A 21,322-nucleotide genomic window follows, 5' to 3' on the forward strand; every position below is an offset into this window, starting at 1 on the left:
ACAATTTATTTCCCTACAAAAACAAGGTAAATGAGAAAAAAGAAGTTATGGTTTTACGAATCAAATAAAAAAAATAATCAAAAAATTAAAAAAATAGAAGTCCTAGAAATAAAAAGTCCTGAATGAATCTGAGTTGGAGTCCTGATAAAACAAAATCCAAGATGGAGGACTATGACGACTGTAATAGTCAGTGTTGTCCTGATGTGTCAACAGTTCTTTGTTGAACCTCAAAAAATAATATATATTCCAGTTGTATTGAATTCTGAATAAAATTTCAATGAATGTCTTTGTCCAAGAATTCTGTTTGAGCACTTAAATATTTCCAGGGAAAATAATTAATAATTCCATAAAATAGAATTTCAGCTCAAACTGGTCACTACAAAACACCTTTAAGTGTCAATAGTCTATAGCCCAACTGACTAAATTCTCTACAGAAAATAGTTATACACTAATTTCAGACGCAAAACAGATTCCCGTGGGAGGGTCACATGATCATATTTCTAGAACAAGATAGAAGCTTTACATGCTTAACATCACGTACTCCAAGCATGGCCTCGATTTCACTTTGTGAATCTACACTAAGAAAGAATGAAACAAAATGTTGTTTACTTCACTCTCACTGGTTCTGAATCAAAGTCAGGAACTAGGTCTGCATTTGTTACAAAGTTTGTATTATTAGATGTTTATGAAAAAACAGTCAGGTCAAACTAATTTCTGGAAAATGTCATAAAATAATACATTTCTATACAGAAGAAAGTGCATCTGCTATTAAAGTATCATTTCCCTTCATGTGCCTGATGTCAATATAATATTCCTCTAACAACAAACTCGATCTTAGTAGTCTTTGATTGTTATTTTTATCTTGCCGATGAAAGTAAGGAGGTTTTGATCATTATATGCAGCAATCAAAGAAGGAGCTGAACTAATGTAAACTTCAAAATGTTGAAATGACAATATCAAAGCCAAACATTCCTTCTTGACTGCTGAATAATTTCTTTGGTGTTTATTTAATTTCTTAGAAAAATAGCACACTGGATGATCAATGCCATTTTCGTCTTCTTGAATCAATACTGCTCCAACCCCAACATCATTTGCGTCAACAGACAGTTTAAATGATTGGCTGAAATTTGGAGTTGTAAGAACTGTCGCGCTTTTAAGTGTGGCGTTTAACTTATCAAAAGCCTCTTGACATTTTTCAGTCTAAAGTAACTTGTTTTTCTTGCTCAATAAATTTATCAGGGGTTCAGCAATTATGGAAAAATTGGAACTAAATTTCCGATAGTATCCAGCCATACCTAAAACTCGCATAAGTTGCTTCTTTCTAACAGGCACAGGGAGATCAGAGACAGAATTGACCTTAGCAGCTTTAGGTTTAACTGGTCCATGTTCCACAATATTCCTAGAAATGTTACACTAGCACGGCAGAACTCACTTTTTGATAAATTAATCGTCAGACTTGCATCTGTGTGTCTGTGAAAGAATTTCCAAAGTGTTGCACAAAGTTCTTTCCAGGTGTCGTTGTAAATGATGACATCATCGATGTAAGCATCACAATTATCTACACCAGATGTGATCATGTTTTTTTATTAGACGTTGAAACGTACTTAGCGAACCCTTCATCCCAAACGGCACCACTTTATATTGATAAAGTCCATTTGGAGTCACGATTGCCGAAATTTTCTTTGCTCTTTCCGTCAGTGGAATTTGCCAAAATCCTTTCAGAAGGTAAAATTTGGTCACATGCTTGGCATTTTCTGTTGTATCAATGCAGTCATCGATTCTTAGTACTGGAAATTCATTTGTTTTTGTCACAATGTTCACCATCCTATAATGAGTGCACATGCGGAAAGTTTTATCTGGTTTGGAACAGGTATACATGGCGAACTCCAGTCACTTTTACTGGGCTCTTATGAAATCGCTTTGCAGCAAATACTGAATTTTTTTCTTCTGAAAATGTAAAATCCAGTAAATAAAGTTACGTTACAATAACATGTAATGGAATTTTAAAAAAAAAAAAAACAAACAAACAATCAAATTAAATCGAATATAAATTAAATGAAATATACATAAGAAAGGGGCCATAACTCTTCTGAATGATAATTGGAACACATGAAATCAAATTAGTTCAAGGTCTAAAGTGCATGGCAGATTTGCTTAAGTCCAGTCATCCTTGGTAAAGTAATGCGGCAAACACGGAAGTCATGGAACTACATCTCTTGTATATTACTTGGAAGAAGGATATAATTCAAACTACGGTCTTATTGGTATAAAGATGCATGATGAAAAATCTTTATTAAATTTATGCTACAAATATTAAAAGGATTGACAATCAGGGGATATGATTCGTCCATATGAGTTGGACGGCTGGAAAATAAATTTCTTGAAGGTTTCATTAGTACAGAGTTCCTACTAAATCTGGCTGAATTCCTATGATAAAATGAAGGATGGGCAATAAACGGGCTACAACACCTCTAAAAGACGACATCGAAAGCTATAAAGTGAATTGTTTTGAGGTCACATCAATATAAGACTGCGTTGCAAATTTACGTAAGATCCAACAATTCCCTTTAAATTTCTCTTGCCGAAAGCAAACTGTTGGCTGACGTACAGTCCAATAGATTGTATATATGGGCTCTGCCGACTTTGTTGATACGTGTCTTAATTAATGATGATGTTTACTATTTCCATACTCTCTTCTCTGGTGTATACTAAAATTTCTGCCCTGTATAAAATTATAATTACCCATGGTATTCTCAGGGAAATTCCTTTCCAATTAAAAACTCTGGACCATTAAGAGACTGCATCATTCCCTTTGGGCAATAGTAATTCCCTCTAAACCTGAAATGATATAAGAAATGATCTCTTGGTAAAATATAAAAATGATATATACTGTTTTACACTTACTTTCAACAAATGTTGATTAATTTTATATGTAACTGTCATACCAAAGACTTACAAAAATGGTACTAACAGCTGCCTCGCTTGGTGCTCAGCATTAAGAGGTTAGTGTTAGGACTGGTCAGCCTGGTGTCAGGATAATGTGACTGGGTGGGACATCATGCTACATGTCTGCGGCATTATGCCCCAGTGCTAGACATCACTATAAACTGCCACACTGCAGATATCTTAGCGATATGACTGAAAAATTGTTAAAGCTAAGTTTAAAAATCCAAATCATACACATATATGACTGTGATCCTTGCGGTTGTTGGTTTTATCACCTTTATTTGAATTAAGGTGCAAATAGAGTGATACCATGGAACCTTTTCACTTTTTGTTACAATCACTAAGACTTAAGTTCCAAGATAATACAAAAATATTTGTAATGATCAGTGTACTTATAGTAACAAAAACTCCTACACAGTAATTAGAAGATTCACGAAATCATAAATAATGAAATAAATGTGTAAACTACGTGGTCGTAAATGTATAACTTGAGAAACATTGCCGGGGGCCACATGCATCAAAATGTATTTGGAGCTTAAAATTGTAGTTAGCGGGTTTATTTTTTGGTAAGGTTTCTTGAAACTAATTCTCCGCATAAAGTTATCGCTTCTAACTGATACGTATAGGTGGAAACATTTCGGATTCGGAGTAATTAAAACAGTTAAAGTTGATTTTGTTACAGATGACCGACACGAGTTTTATGCTTGGAGACAAGTTATAGGTCATGGTATCGCTTATCTTGATGCATGAAAAGCCTCTTCAAAACCCCGATTGAGGAAAAATAAATTATCGTGTTCTTGGTTTAAATATATATTCTGAGCATCGATATCATTTTGTCTGAGATTTGAATTTCGAATTTGTCGTCAAAAAAATTGCTTGACTCCATTTTGGGACAAATTGTGTTGCTGGGGTCATGCGAAACATTATGTTACACAGTAAAACAACCGTTACGTTCTTCGCCTACTTTTTTTATCCTCGGTTTTGCTAAGGCTGATTTGGAATTTCCAATTTTTATGCAAATATCCAAATAATGGCGTTTTATTCGTTCAGTATATTGAACTGCACGAGTTTGAATTATGTCGAAAGGTTATTGTTTACGATACTATTATGTAATTGAACAAACATTTGAACTAGTTTTGAATTTTACTAAATGGGAAGGTCTACTGCCCTTTTTTAATCAATGTATATGAATGGCTCAGTATTAATCACTTTCTGGATGAAGTTGTTATTCAGTCATCTTTACTTCAGTTTTAGGTTATGCCTAGGATTGGAAGAGGTATATTGGCTGAAAATTGGTCACGAACATGTCATCCAGTTCCAAAAAGGTGATAAATGAAAATGTCATTTCTCTGCAACTTGACAGATTATGCAAATGTGAAATAATTTGGGAAAACGTATGAATAAAATGTGCTAAATTTCCCAGTCACGTTAAGTTGCCCATTTCGTCTCCTACATCAGTCATTTCGAGTGGATGTGGCATTCTTTTTATTTCCGGTCAGTGATGTGGGGGCTAATGAAAACAAATCAACAACCATTTATAAGCCGGTTTACACATCAGAGTTTTCTAACCTGCACAATCTATGCAATGTAAGTATAGGTCATTTTACATACCAGAAAGTTCCAACTTGCACAATATATGTAATGTACATTAATTTGTAGTTGTAGTAGGCTTAATGGACATATTTATCAGTGCTATACCTTGACTTGAAAATCTTTCTCTCTTTGTTCCACCCTTTTTCTAACAAGGCAGAGAAGACGGAAACTGGAATTAGTAAATGTTTAATAAATTGTAAGAAAAATAGATATAAAGACATACAAATGAGAACATAAATGAATTAATTAATCAATTGCTTTATTTATTTACTTATTGATCGTGTGCAAGTGACCAAAGTAATAGGTCAGTTAGACGACATACAGTTTTATTAGTATATGGCTACATAGCATGTCATCAGAATTTTTATTTAAATAGAAAGTTTCTTGATTATTTCATCACAATGCGTTCTAATTTAACAGAAGTACAAAGACATGTTTTCTCCAGGTTATGCATTCTTTTACGCAGAGGTGAAACATACTGACTTCTCTAAGTTTGCTCAATGCAATTTCCTGTTTGGATCTTTTGACAGCAAAATGTCCAAATCCAAACAAAACCTTGTCGTAACAGTTACGTTTGTTGAGTTTGAGTTGTTCATTTCAAAATGTAAGATTTTAAAGGTGAAACATGTTCATTAATAAACGACATTATGATGTATTACTGTCATTGTTGTGAATCCTACTCCTTGCAGTGTGTTTACATAGTGGATTTTAACATAACTCGGTACGAGCATGAATTATCTATCCTGTTAGAAAGCGCTTCAATGTTGCAAGAAAGAGTGTGCTGCAACAGTCTGGATGTATTAATTACCATGGTTCCAGCAATCTGGATGTATTAATTACCATGGTTCCAGCAATCTGGATGCATTAATTATCATGGTTCCAGCAGTCTGGATGTATTGATTATCATGGTTCCAGCAGTCTGGATATATTAATTATCATGGTTCCAGCAGTCTGGATGTATTAATTATCACGGTTCCAGCAGTCTGGATGCATTAATTATCATGGTTCCAGCAGTCTGGATGTATTAATTATCATGGTTCCAGCAGTCTAGAGTGTACGAGTTTTAATTACACAATTCTGAACATTAATACGCTGTTCAACAAAGTTTCTTATTAGTGGTTATCCCATCAGTGCATCCTGTCAAAGCACCCTCTATTCACCACAACACATTTGCTCAGTACAATTGTTCAGTTATTAAATATCATTTTATATTAATATTTTTGTGGTGGAGGTGTATGTCGTTTCTTAAACTGGAAAACTGCACTTAGCACTACTTGGCGGTTTTCAAATCAGCTGAACACCTTCCACAATATTTAATAACGGAATTCATCCAGAAATCACTTAGAGCTAGATCAGGTCTTTAGGGAGGATTGGGTAAAGTTTGAATGCTGTGCCTCTTCATGACTTCTGTTAGGGATAAGTGCCGGTGCGTTGTCATGGAATTGATGGATACTTCGGTTGAGCGTCCGACTTCGTCGAGCGATTTTATGGCTAAGCTCGTTTTAGCCGATCCAAAACTTTCTTCTTTTCTCTTGCGTCGTGTTGAAAACAGTTAATGTATGTTTCATTATTCAAACGTCTCTGGCGAGGAGCTGTCTGGCGATTTCAACCCAATCAGCTATTTACCAATGTGGGACCCATCTAGCACAAAACTATTTTGAGTTTCAAATGATTGTTTTCAATATATTAAAAAGAGCTGACAAATGAAAACATGCAATAATAGAAATATCTTCTACCGCGTATTGTGACCCGGCGATACAGCAGCCACATTCCTCTCACTAGACAACGGTTTTCCTGAACGTGGTTAATGGATTCGCGACCTTCTTTAACATGGTGAAACCACCTCATAATTGTCGGATATAAGAGAGAATTTCATCCGCAAACGTTATCCAAGTCGGTCTTGATATCAGTCTGAGAATACCCAAAGAGTGCTCGGATTTAACAATATGTTCTTCTTTCCCGCCATTTTTACGTCACTGAAGTTTACCAATACTACGTCATACGCATGTATCTGCACTTGCCAGACATACTGCACGTGCAGCTGTGGATCATTATATAGAATGCTATTTTGTTGATTGACCGACATTAAATTATTAACAGGTTTAAAGAAACAAAACAACTTTAATAAAATTTACAGAACGTTTCAAAATACCTCTCATATTATTGTGGTTCCACCATTCATTGTATTGCAATATTTCAACGTTGTTTCTTTGATGGAATATTGCATTTCTTGTCGCCACGTATTTGGGAACTAAACTGAAATTCACCATACTCCGGGCATTCATGATGGTTGTATTTTCAACTTCTTTAGAGTTTTCGATATTGTTTTATTATTTTTTTAATTCTAAAGTTATCTCTCGACTATAAAGTGTGTACGCACTTTATCAAATATTGCTTAAAATGTTAAATGCTATGGATACGAATTATATCAGCCATGGTTATATGTTAAGTTCCTTCGCTTTGTTTTTCCTTTGAACTTATGTATCTTCAGAGTTCAGATCAAATAATCTCCTGGTTCAGAAGTCCCGTAGGATATCTTGTTTTCCGGGAAACATTTTTGAATGTGAAAATATTTTCTAAGATCTCTTCCCATGTTTCCACTATCGATGATTATAAATAGCTAACCAAGCAACATTTGCAAATCCACCATTTTGGATAGGGAGGGGACAACATACATGAGATATAAAAATAATTCCTTGCACAGCCAGAAATTGATATATATTGACTTCTTGTTATATACTGACCTCCTGTTATAAATTGACCTCTTGTTATATATTGACCCTTGTTTGATATTGACCTCTTGCGAGTTAGCAGCTTTGCATATTTAAACAAATTTTCATCCAAAACAATTACAATAATTGTAAAACACAGTCAGATGTTAGGAAACGTATTTTTTATGTAAATTAAGATTTATTCACTTTCATTTCCTGTCAGGAAACAAAGATAACCAAAAAATCATTTAAAGGGGGGCCAAATGGCTTCTTACTGAAATACGGTTTACATAGAGTTATAAGCGAAGCAGTGATCCAGCTCGCATTTTTGCGAGAAATGAAAACTGTTTAGATTAACATTGTCATCAACTGTCTAGCTTGAAAGCTGGACATTGTCATTAACTGTCTAGCTTGAAAGGTGGACATTGTCATCAACTGTCTAGCTTGAAAGGTGGACATTGTCATTAATTGTCTAGCTTGAAAGGTGGACATTGTCATTAACTGTCTAGCTGGAAAGCTGGACATTGTCATTAATTGTCTAGCTTGAAAGGTGGACATTGTCATTAACTGTCTAGCTAGGAAGGTGGACATCGTCATTAACTGTCTAGCTTGAAAGCTGGACATTGTCATTAACTGTCTAGCTTGAAAGCTGGACATTGTCATCAACTGTCTAGCTTGAAAGCTGGACATTGTCATTAACTGTCTAGCTGGAAAGCTGGACATTGTCATTAACTGTCTAGCTGGAAAGCTGGACATTGTCATTAATTGTCTAGCTTGAAAGGTGGACATTGTCATTAACTGTCTAGCTAGGAAGGTGGACATTGTCATTAACTGTCTAGCTAGGAAGGTGGACATTGTCGTGCTAATATCAGAGTAAGTATTAGTTCCGTCTGCCTCAAAGTTCGTGTAACTAATATTGTCATCCAATATGTAAGTCAAGCCATGAATTACAAGATTTTCGAAGAAATGTGGAGTTCGGGACTTAACTGACTGATGAAAGATCCGAATATTTAAATTACACATGCCCGGTAGCAAATACGTGAACGGTACAAAATAATGATTCGCAAATGTTTCTAACATATAATAAGACAGCAAAGCCTTTTTAGCTGTCCAACTTGAGAGTCACGCTGTTCCAGTTACTATATGTATGTATGTATGTATGTATGTATGTACGTATGTATGTATGTATGTATGTATGTATGTATGTATGTATGTATGTATGTATGTATGCATGCATGCATGCATGCATGCATGTATGTATGTATGTATGTATGTATGTATGTATGTATGTATGTATGTATGTATGTATGCATGTAGATACGTATGTATGTATGTATGTATGTATGCATGTAGATACGTATGTATGTATGTATGAATGTATGTATGTATGTATGTATGTATGTATGTATGTATGTGCGTGCGTGCGTGCGTGTGTGCGTGCGTGCGCGTGCGTGCGTGCGTGTGTGTGTGTGTGTTCGCGCCGCACATATTGCTTTAGCCCAAGGTTGTCGGTTTATCAGGAGAAAGTTTGTTTTGAGCTAAATAAAGCCAACCCAGAAATGAAACGTATTCGAGGATGTAAAAAGTTCAAATTAGGCATTATCCCAATCAGTGACAAAATGAGCTCTTATATCTGTTTATTAGTAATGTTACTAGTTTATATCTCTGTTTGCCTATTTTTTAAATTAAGGTGGTACAAAACGTCAGGAGTAAATTCCGGTTTGAAACAGAACAATAGTTGAGGTGGCGTACTCAGTTTAAATTTAAAACTAAAGTGGTGTTGCCATGGTATTTTATCGAGTTGTCACAAGGATTATTAAAATGTCTATATCTTGAAACAAGTCTGAAAAGTTTTATATATATATATATATATATATATATATATATATATATATATATATATATATATATATATATATATATATATATATATATATATATATATATATATATATATATATATATATATATATATATATATATATATATATGAAGATTCAAATACGTAGAAAAACTTCAGCTGAACTGTCCTAACAAAAATAAGAAACAAATCAGACACCCTCAGTGGCAGTGTTGCTTCAATGTTATGAAAATTGCAGAATCAGCAATCAATTACTAAGTTCACTCGATATTGGATACATTGACAATGAGTAAATAATGAGTAAGAAAGAGAACAATGAGTAACCTTTTAATCTTTTTTTATGAATAATGGAATGCCAACAAACAAATTCGCATGACTGCAGTTCATATATTAAAATAGAATTATAGATACACGAAGTGTACATAAATTAGTAATGCATTATACATGAAGTGTACATGTATAGCAATGTATTATACATGAAGTATAAATGCATATACCTTTGTATCGTTTTCGGTGTATGACTTTATTTTGTATGCCTCAAATAAATGGGTAAGCTCTTTGACCCATTACCAGCATATGATACGATGATGTTAATATTAATGATATACTGATGAATTGAGAGAAAAAATGTTTTTTTGTTTTTTGATGAACATGCACAAGGCTATATATATATATATATATATATATATATATATATATATATATATATATATATATATATATATATATATATATATATATATATATATATATATATATATATATATATATATATATATATATATATATATTGTGATAGATGAAAACTTTGAACTTGGATTTGTTCTTACACCAATTAACCGAGAAGAACCCGAATCAGTATAATGGTACATGTACACTTTCCATGCTATATTTCTAGTGTTACGCAAGACCAGTGATAGAAAGTTGCAATAGCTCGTTGATTGAAGAAGTCTGTAATGTAAATTCCTTGGCAAACACATAATGTAGCAAATTTGATCTTTTGTTTAGTTTTGTTTATTAACCTAGAACAATCTATTGCTACAGATCATTTTAATCGCTTTCTCTTTCTCTCTCAATATGTGTTGTTTGGGCAGTCAGAACGTCAGTTTTAGGGAAACAACACAATACTACGGTCAGTCTATTCTCCCCCCACCCCACCCCACACACACTCTCTGTATTGATTGGTCCGATAACATGTCAGTTTATCCCCATTGGATCCAGATCTCGCTGTTTCTCCCTGTCTGCTCCATCGTCGTAAGACACGGGCGAAAATTCGTGACAAAAGAGCGTAACGGATTTTATCATGTGGCTATGACTGTAATGATGTCTTGGATCTGCGATAGTAAAACTGACGTACAATCCGACCAACAGAGAGAAAGAAAGAGAGGTGTGGATGGTAAAACATTCTTATAGTCATTAGCAATGAAAAGTCAGGCATAAGATAAAGTTGATCACCTGCAAAAAACCCACCTGAAATCATTTAATTACCTTTGTGTTGGTTCATTGTTTTGTCTAGCCTAGTATACACTCATTACACACATGATCGTATGGCGGCGATTTCACTGTTCGGGTCGGTAGCTTTACAGAGTTTTATGCGTTCGGCTACAGTTTAACTAACTTTCATATCTCAGTTTTAAAACTCTTACTATGAAATTATTAAAGTTCGTGTGAAAGGAACTCCCTTTGTTAGTGAAGCCATTTGAACTACTACTTGCGGGAGGTAGTGGGTTCGAAACCCGGCCGAGTCATACCAAGACTTCTAAAAATGGTACTAACAGCGGCCTCGCTAGGCGCTCAGCAATTAAGAGGTTAGTGTTAGGACTGGTCGGCCTGGTGTCAGGGTAATGTGTCTGGGTGGGACATGCTGCATGTCTGCGACATTATGCCCCATTGCTAGACATCTCTATAAAACTGCCACTATGCTGACATCGTTGCAATATGACTGAAAATAATCGTTAAAGCTAAGTTGAAAATACACACACACACACACACACACACACACACACACACACACACACACACACACACATCATTTCCTTATTCTCATCATATGTTTCTTCATTCATCGAGCCTGTTCACCATTATTTGTATCTAACAAATTATCTAAATCTATTTTACTTGCCATGGTTGATACTATATCTGGAGGACCCGCTTGATCATAACAAGCTGTGCCGTTTCTGCAGAGGTCTCAAAAAATTGGTTGGCAAAAGATGAAGTGGTGGTCAATACGCGTTTCTAAACGCCACTCTCAACGAATGTCACGACTTTTTATGTATTTTGTAAAGATTTGAATTCAGAATTTCAGCACATGTAATTATATCAGATCTTCTTGGCATCCGTCCGTCTACGGGAGACGATGGCATAGCTCCAAAGTACGCTTTTGCTTATCCTTCTTTTTAGCTCTCTTTTCAGCTTGCTTTATTCTTCTCTTTTCCTCTGCGTTTTGAACTCCCTGCCTGACAGCTAGAAACCAGCTGGAACGGTTGTTTGCACAGCTCTCCCAGTCACTGACATTGATGTTTGCTGTTTTCATATCCTTCTTGCAAACATCTTTGTAGCGCAGATATGGTCGTCCAGTTGGTCGTGCACCTTCTGCTAACTCCCCATATAACAGTTCCTTGGGAATGCGACCTGGGTCCATTCTCTTGACATGGCCGAGCCAGCGAAGGCGCCTCTCGCTGAGTATGGAGAACATGCTGTTCATGTTGGCGCGTTCTAGAACCTCTGTGTTGGGTACTTTGTCCTGCCACTGGATGTGCAGAATGCGCCGCAGACATCTCAGGTGGAAGCTGTTGAGTTTCCTCTTGTGTCTTGCATAGGTGGTCCATGTTTCGCTGCTGTAGAGAAGTGAGCTGAGCACGCACGCTTGGTAGACACGCAGTCTGGTCTTCTCTGTGAGGCTGGGGTTGTTCCAGACCCTCTGGTTAAGTCTGGCCATCACTGCTGCTGCCTTGGCAATCCTGCCGCCCACCTCAGAATCAATGGAGAGTGAGCTGGAGATGTTAGACCCGAGGTATGTGAAGTTCTCGACAACTTCCAAATTGTACCCATCGATGGAGACAGAGGGAGGGGAGTCTGTGTCCTGTGCCATGACATTCGTTTTCTTCAAACTGATGGTCAGTCCAAATTCCTTACATGCATGGGAGAGGCAGCATACCAGCTGCTAAAGTCCATCTTCCGTGTGTGATGTCAAGGCTGCATCATCGGCAAAGAGCAATTCACGGATGAGTACCTCTGTGACTTTAGTCTTAGCACGGAGACGGGCGATGTTGAACAGCTTGCCGTCAGCCCTGGTATGGATGTACACTCCCTCGCTGCAGTCCTTGAATGCGTACTGGAGAAGCATGGAGAAGAAGATGGCAAAGAGCGTCGGTGCAAGGACACAGCCTTGTTTGACTCCGCTAATGACTGGGAATGCTTCAGATGTTGCGCCATTGAAGCACACTATGCTGTGCATGTTCTCGTGGAACGACATAATGACAGCAAGCAGACGTGGGGGGCAGCCGATCTTCTGCAGGAGTCTGAAGAGTCCACTCCGACTAACCATGTCAAACGCCTTCGTCAGGTCTATGAAGGCAATGTAGAGGGGCATCCGCTGCTCACGACACTTCTCCTGCAGCTGACGTAGTGAGAAGATCATGTCTACAGTTGACCTGCCGGCTCGAAATCCACACTGGGACTCTGGGTAGACGCGGGAGGCTAGGATCTGCAAGCACGTCAAGGCAACACGGGCGAAGGCCTTTTGGACGATGCTGAGGAGGGAGATGCCCCGATAGTTGTTGCAGTCGCTACGGTCTCCTTTGTTTTTGTACAAAGTGACGATGTTGGCGTCACGCATGTCCTGTGGGATGTATCCCTGTTCCCAGCAAAGGCAGAGGAGTGTGTGTAGGGGCTGGAGCAGTGCTGGTTTTCCGCTCTTGAGGACTTCAGGAGGAATGCCGTCGCTTCCAGGAGCCTTCCCACAGGCAAGGCAATCGATGGCTTTTCCGAGCTCTTCCAGGGTGGGCTGTGTGTCTAGCTCCTCCATGACAGGCAGGTCTGGAATGGCATCCAGGACAGTTCCAGTGACATTGTTTTGGGTTGCATATAGCTCGAGATAGTGCTCAACCCATCGCTGCAGTTGTTTCCCCTGGTCTGTGATGACTTCGCCCGTCTTGGACTTGAGGGGGGCGGTCTTGTAGCTGGGGGGGGGGGGGCCTGTCGCCTTTTTGATACCCTCATATATTCCTCTTGTATCCCCGGTGTCAGCAGCTGTCTGTATACTGTTGCAAAGGTTCAGCCAGTAGGTGTTGGCACAGCGGCGGGCGGTCTTCTGGGCGTTATTCCTTGCAATCCTGAGGGCTTGTAGTGTTCTGGGGCTAGGTGCAGCCTTGTATGCCAGGAGGGCTATCCTCTTTGCCTCAGTCACGGGCTCCATCTCCTCCCAGTTTGCCTCATACCAGTCGACATTCTTTCGCTCCCTCTTCCCGTAAGCTGTGATGGCTGAATTGTACACAGAGTCACGGATATGGGACCACTTGGAATCAATGGTGTCATCAGGTGTCACTTTGGTGAGGGCTTCCTTCAGTTTGCTGATGAACTGCTGTGTTTTCTCTGGGTTGCTTGCACAGCAGGTGTTGATACGTGGGTGACCCTTCTTCTTGGCGTGGTGCAGCTTCTTGGGTAATATTCGCACCTTGCTGGCCACGAGGGAATGGTCCGTGTCACAATCGGCACTGTGGTAGCTGCGGGTAAGGAGGACACTGGCCAGTTCTGCACGCCTGGTGATGACGAGGTCCAGCTGGTGCCAGTGGCGTGAACGTGGGTGTCTCCACGACACCTGGTGGATCTCCTTGCATTTGAAGAAAGTGTTGGTCACACATAGGCTGTGGGAGCAGCACATCTCCAGCAGTCGCTGACCATTCTCGTTGATCTTGCCCCTTCCGTAAAAGCCGAGACAGGTGGACCAGGCCTCATGGTCAGCTCCCACTCTAGCATTGAAGTCTCCTAGTAAGTAAAGGCTTTCATTGTTGGGGATACTGGATATTGCCTGATCCAGAGCCTCATAAAACTTGTCTTTCTCCTCGTAGGTGGAGCAGAGGGTTGGGGCGTACACACTGAAGATGTTGACCGGGCCTAAGGATGTTGACAGCCGGAGGGCAAGGATTCTCTCAGTACCTGATGATGGAGGTTCAATGAAGGCGATTAGCGTGTTCTTGACAGCAAAGCCTACACCATGCTGCCTAGGTTCATCCAAGGGCTTCCCCTGCCAAAAGAATGTGTAATTGGCTTCCCTGATGGTGCCACTGTCAGCCAGTCGGGTCTCCTGGAGGCAGGCAATGTCGATGTTCAGTCGGGAGAGTTCTCTGTCAATGACGGCAGTCTTCCGTGCATCGTCGATCTGCTGTAGGTCAGTGGTCAATCCAGAACACATGGTCCTGATGTTCCAGGTTGCAAAACGAAGAGTTGGAGTCTTTTTATTTCTTCTTTTAGTCTTTCCTGGTGCAGAGTTTTGTGGCCCACTTGTCGAGATGGTTCTCTAAGCTCCACGCACCCAGTGAAGCAGGCAGGCCATGGCGGGCAGCACCTTACTGACTGGGGGCTGCCCAGCTTGAGGCGGGCGGTAGCTGTCCAGTGAGACCTGATGATCTCTCCCACCGTCAGAAGTAACCCCTGGCGCCAAGCTCTACGCCTATCGAGCTTTGACTTAGAACCGGTAAACTGCTACTTCTCGTGTTGTGCCGACGCCGTACGACGACGCTGGAGTGTCCTCTCCAGTGGAGCTATGAAGCCTGGGCAGGGTGGTATGGAGAATCAGCTGTTGCCCATGCAGCAGATCCCCCCTCTCCACGCAGCTGGTGTGCCCAAGATACGACGAATGCCGATACAGCTTGGCACCAACGGCGTCGCAGGAGTTGCCGGAATGACGTTGAAGTCAATGTCATACCGCCTTAGGGACTCCATCTCCAGATTTTCTGTCGGGGTTTACTCCCTTAGCCTTTCCCATGAGTGGGTATAGCCACAAGGCAGCAGAGGTTTGGAATTGGAGTTTTCCTTCTCCTAGATGAGCTACCATCCAAGGTTTACGAGTCCCATCTACCCGAAGCAACTGGTTTTAAGGCGCCAGTGGGCCGCCTTCACCCCTTCTCCTGTTAGTAGAAAACATGGTCTGCCGGGCTTCAAATCTAAGCCACTCGCGAAGGCCAGGAGCTGGATTTTAGTTGACAGAGGCAGTAAGAGACGCAGGCCGTATGGGGCATTTTGGAGGATTGGGGCGCTTGTCTCCCACTCCCACCCCGGGCAATGTCAACCTTAGACCACTTATATCAAATACAATTGTGATAAACTAGTGACATTAGTGAATAAAAAGTACACTAGACATAACTTCATCAGCAATATCGTTTCTGTAGACTGGCTATCAAATACTGATTCTTGAGGCAGATCTCCAGCAGACTGTCCACCAAGAATAACCAGCCTTTGTTAAATCAGCTTAAAGGCGTTCCTTAAATTCCAATCCTACGTAGTTTGTGACGATGTGAAAGCTGTCACACCGTATCAAATGCATTGCTGACGTTACAGAAGATAACCTAAGTAACTTTGCCATAGTGCTATGCTTTACAAAAGGTACTGTAAATATTTAGTAAATGATTGACTGTAGAGTCATTGTAGATATGGAAAACTGATTGTTGCTGTGGTAACAAAGAGTTCATGGTGTTCAGCAAGTACTTGGTTCCTAGATTTCTATTTGAAGAAAGGGTATATAATTCTGTAATCGCATTTCCGCGTTCCTGCGTACACATGACTAATAACTCTATTTCGAAGTGATCGCATTTCCGCGTTCCTGCGTAAACATGCCTAATAACTCTATTTCGAATTGATCCTCTGGAGTATTGGTTTAAATTTTAATTTTTGCCATCTTTGAAGGATCTAAATTCTCTACGAAATAATATCGTTAGACAAGCATGGTCTTTGGGTCCAATCAATTGTTACAATTGTTGTTAGACGAGCATGGTCTTTGGGTCCAACTGTTAAAATTGTGGTTAGACGAGCAGGGTCTTTGGGTCCAATTGTTAAAATTGTGGTTAGACGAGCATGGTCTTTGGGTCCAATTGTTAAAATTGTGGTTAGACGAGCATGGTCTTTGGGTCCAATTGTTAAAATTGTGGTTAGACGAGCAGGGTCTTTGGGTCCAATTGTTAAAATTGTGGTTAGACGAGCAGGGTCTTTTGGCCCATTGGTTACAATTTTCGAGGAGGTAGCACTTGCAGTAATATTCTGTGATTTTGTCAGTACGCTCATCAGTACTGTCCAAAGTAATATATTCCCAGTCGGTTTCAGTCATAGCGTAAACGATCAACATCATTATACATCCCGATACGACCCCTTTCAGTCATAGCGTAAACGATCAACATCATTATACATCCCGATACGACCCCTTTCAGTCATAGCGTAAAAGATCAACATCATTATACATCCCAATACGACCCCTTTCAGTCATAGCGTAAACGATCAACATCATTATACATCCCGATATGACCCCTTTTGGTAGATGAATTGCACTTAGGGATATTCGTAGAGAAAAGACCGCACAGTGAAAACAAATATGTTTGGAAGAAAGTTCGTTGCTGAACAAGAGATAACAAAATTCGGGTTAATAACCAGAATAAGACCCAAACAGGTGGCAGACGTTTCCTTGAAACGTTGGCTCATCTGTCAGCTTGCTATATAATTTATTTTCTACGTATTCTTTGATTAGAGATGTCAGTATATTGTATGTACAATAATCATGAATAATAATGCCATTGTAATTTGTATTCGTAACTTTTCAGTTGATTATTTGGTCTGTCCCCATAATGGATCAAGTTAATCTGGTGACCAGTGGATAATACCGAATAATACTGATTAAGATAATTTGCTGACCGATAGAAAATTCCGATTAATACTCATCTAGACTTCAAGAAAATTTAAATCCAAGCGCGATGTAATCACTTAACTGGATGAACATCGACTCCACTATCTTTTGAATGGCCGTTATCAAGAATGTATCCGACATGGCAAGAAATCTCACTAGATTTACTGCCACCTTGCGAGTTTTCACCGAAAAGATTATATTATAATTATGATGTTAACCTACTCAACCCTAGGACTAGAATTTCAGCATTTAATTGCAGGTGCATCAGTTCGTGTTAGTATGTGTTTCTGAACAGACTAAACGACAGTCGCTTTGACGTGCAGTCTTGTCTTCATACAACCGTCACTGAAGGTGTCAACATTGGGAATTACAATAGATGAACGCGTAGATCTGTAATATTCTCCCTTTTCAAACCAACAACAGTTGGAAGTGAATGACAGAAGATAGAAAGGTCAGTAACCTACGCTACTTTAATGCTCGGATTATAAACACTATACTCGGGTTATTTACACAGTATATCGACAGTGTTTAAGAATTGTTAATGTACAGACAGAGACTCAAATAACATATAATAACATTAGAACGTTTTGCTTCTAAGATTTATCGTATGCATACTAATGCATACTAATATAACATAATTTTTGTTCAGCATGAACCTCCTTGCATCCAAAGGAAATGGTCAACTTTTGGTTTTGTTTTGATCTTGACATTGTTATAAAACAGTTAACGAGAAGAAAGAAAAAAAACAACATTTTTTGTTCAGTAAAGGCAGCACATGGATTCAAGATCTCTATCTTTTCTTATTTAAAGTTTCATTGTTAACGTCATCTCAACAGATGAACATTTGAGACAGTTCTTCAGTTATATGACTCAATTATGGATTTTTTAAAAAAGTGAATTTAATTTAATTTTTAGTGAATTTTAGTTCTTATGATCGTTGGAGAATCTGAATCAAATATTGATTCACATGGATAATTGAGTAATGCCACATCGTGACTTTGACACCTTCAAATATCACGCGGCAACGTAATCGATTAACGCTGGTAACGTCGTCGGGTAACGCAGTTTAGAAAGCAGGCTTGTCATTCGCTTACAGAAGCAGAGAAACATTGTTGGAAAACTATTTAGCTGACAAACTGATTTCCACTTTAAAATGTACTGTTCTATTTATTGAATATACTTTACATTCCATATAGAGATACACTGGGCAATGGTGTTCGTCAAAGCTTGTATTTCTGTCAGTCAGTTGGAAATGGTTACGTTCATGCATTTGGTTCGTCTTGGCGAATGGCAATCTTATTTTATGCATTACTGTACTCCGCGTCTGCCTTAGGAGAATAACAGTCAGACGTGTTCTTGCAAGATTAAACTCCAACATAAGAATGTAAGCTTCCTGCATAGTTGATCTGGGAAACATTACTAAATTATATCCTCGAAAGCTGCACACAACAATTTGTTCCATCTGCTTATACAAAGGAATTTATTCGGGAACGACGATATTTAATAATGACCATACATCTAAGCACAATCCAAGAAGGCTAAACTTGGGGTATTTAATAATGGCCACACATCCAAGCACTGTTTAAAACGGTTAAAACTACGGGTAAAAAATATAACATTCGAGACCACGAATGCACGATTATTTTCTGAACTCAAGGAAAAATTGAAGTATGAATTTCAAACAAATAACTCAATAAATAATTACAAACTTAATCGATGACCATATTGTATACAATTGAGACAATAGCTTTGTGCCTTCCCAAGCCCTCGCTCGCTTATCACCAGAAAATATATTCTGTCTCTTCGCTGGTTTACGGTCTCGCAAATATCCAGACATCATGTCCCTTGGGCGATTTATTTTTACCAGAAGACTACTTTTTACCGATCTCGGAGCTATCTTCCCCTTTCGGTTGAAAAACTCAGATGACTACTATTGCAAGGGAGATTACATTAAAACCTTGAATTTCGTCTGGAAAACACACTCTCTCGTTTAGCTTAGCCAATCAGGTATACTTCTGTAACCGCCAACATTTTAACACTCCCATCGAAGTCAGAATAACCCACTCTATTCCGCCTTTAATAACCATTCTAGAAATGTCATTTTATTACACCTGTTTAAAATGGCCCAAAATTTCCCAAAATTTCCATCTCTCGCAATCAGTGAATAATTTCGTGTCTAGCCTATACGTCAAATTTAATGGTCACGTGTCACGCTGACCACTACGGAATGTGCTGTAAAATTATCCTTACAAAATTGTGCAGCATTATAATGACCATACACCCAAACACTGTCCAAGAATGTTAAACTAAGGGTAACAAACTATATTTAATGATGACCATACGTCAAAGCTCTGTCCAGGAAGGTTAACCTTAGGATAATAAAATATGTTTAATAATAACTACACATCCAAGCACTGTCCAGGAAGGTTAAACTTAGGATGACAAACTATGTTTAATAATAACGACACATCCAAGCACTGTCCAGGAAGGTTAAACTTTAGGATGACAAACTATGTTTAATCATGACAACACACATCCAAGCACTGTCTAAGAAGATTAAACCAAGGGTAACAAACTGTTTAATAATGATCATATATCCAAGCACTGTCCCAGAAGGTTAAACTTAGGATGACAAACTATGTTTAATCATGACAACACACATCCAAGCACTGTCTAAGAAGGTTAAACCAAGGGTAACAAACTGTTTAATAATGACCATATATCCAAGCACTGTCCCAGAAGGTTAAAGTAATGATAACAAATTATTATTAAACATGACGATACATCCCAGCATCGTCCAAGAAGACTAAACTAGGGATAACAAGTTATTTTTAGTTGAAAAGATAACAGCCGAAGAAGTATCTGATGCAGATGTGGAGAAAATAACAGGACAAGAGTTTTCTTCAGCGCACAAATGGAAGGAAAATAGTGTTTTTCTTCAAGGAGTTGTCTAAGCTATCTCTTAGAATATTAAGAAGGGGGTGCTTTAAACAAAACGACTGAAGATTGTTACACTTTAACTGCATTCCGTACGAAGGTCAGCAGTATTTTTGTAACGAAGATCCGACACTTTAACAGCATTCCGTACGAAGGTCACCAGCGGATTTTTAGTGAATGCCAGACCTAAAATACAGTGCTTATTTATTCATATCACGCTCTCTGATCTTCAGGTAAAGGCAATTTACGTCTACCATAGTTAATCTAATCGTCTAAAGGTCATCTTTAAGTTTTCATTAAGAACATTATCAGGGTGGAAGACATAAACTGATAAAAATAATGTTTGTGTGGTCTATTATTTTATGTCTGGCAAGGGCCATTTGTAATATGCTTTTAGTTGATACTTGATCAGACTGACGCTAAACCATCTGAGGTCCTTAACAGTCTTTAGGCCAATGACTTCAACACTGTATTCGCTTATGCTTAAGAAGTTCTTACGAATCTAGGAAGTGTGGAATGGTTCTGTTTAAGCTGTCTAGCTGTAAAACATTGCCAAGAAATGGAAGTGCCCATAATTTACTGCAATGAAATGTCATTTCCTTTTCCTAGCATGCTTATATTAAAAGGAACTTCCCATAACTTACTGCAATGAAATGTCATTTCCTTTTCCTAGCATGCATATATTAAAAGGAACTTCCCATAATTTACTGCAATGAAATGTCATTTCCTTTTCCTAGCATGCATATATTAAAAGGAACTTCCCATAACTTACTGCAGTGACATTCCATTTCCTAGCATGCACATATTAAATGGAACTGCCCATGATTTACCGCACTGAAATGTCATTACCTAGCTTGCATACGTTAAATGGAACTGCCCATAGCTCAATGCAGTGAAATGCCTTTTTTTTTCTTCCTAGCATGCATACCTTAAATCATTCTTCCTTCCTGAAGTGAAAACCCAATTTCATGCGTGCGTACTTCTCATGCAGCTCCTGCAACACCAAACATCGTCATGAAAATAATAATGTGGATGTCTCGAAATCTCTCAGGCCCATGTGTGAGTCAAGACGATCATTAATTTAGTTCATGTGCACCAAAATGTATCACGTGTGTACTATCTTTTCTTTCATTTAGGAAACAAACTATACCCACAATTCTTTGCAAATAAAAATGAGCCACAGAATATTTGAAATTATATTAATTTCTTAAGGATGTCTCTCTCATATGCATAATCACTCTAAATTTCAAATGAGAAATTATATCATGATTATGTGATCTTGAAATGCGTATTCTCTTTGTGTGGTCCTTTTTTTCCATGACAGCTTTGATAAAATGTACGACGTAGCTCTGTTTATGAAGTGTAGAGTCAGACATTGTTTTC

The 21,322-nt window shown here is 38.6% G+C and overlaps 1 protein-coding gene across 4 annotated transcripts in view; it reads left to right on the plus strand.

Moving 5' to 3' along the window:
• The window catches only part of LOC149808102 (uncharacterized), a 534,871-nt gene that overhangs the window by 31,774 nt on the left and 481,775 nt on the right, over positions 1–21,322 (plus strand). Inside the window, exon 1 of one of the 4 annotated variants that reach the window (XM_089973482.1) lies at positions 17,297–17,453. The exons of the other annotated variants lie outside the window; for them this stretch is intronic. The gene's annotated coding sequence lies outside the window, so the exon portion shown is untranslated. Of the gene's footprint in view, positions 1–17,296; positions 17,454–21,322 lie in introns of those variants that run through there. 4 annotated transcript variants of the gene reach the window in all.

This window comes from Sinohyriopsis cumingii, chromosome 1 (assembly GCF_028554795.1).
Source record: "Sinohyriopsis cumingii isolate HCF-2022 chromosome 1, ASM2855479v2, whole genome shotgun sequence".
Lineage (NCBI taxonomy): Eukaryota > Metazoa > Mollusca > Bivalvia > Unionida > Unionidae > Sinohyriopsis > Sinohyriopsis cumingii.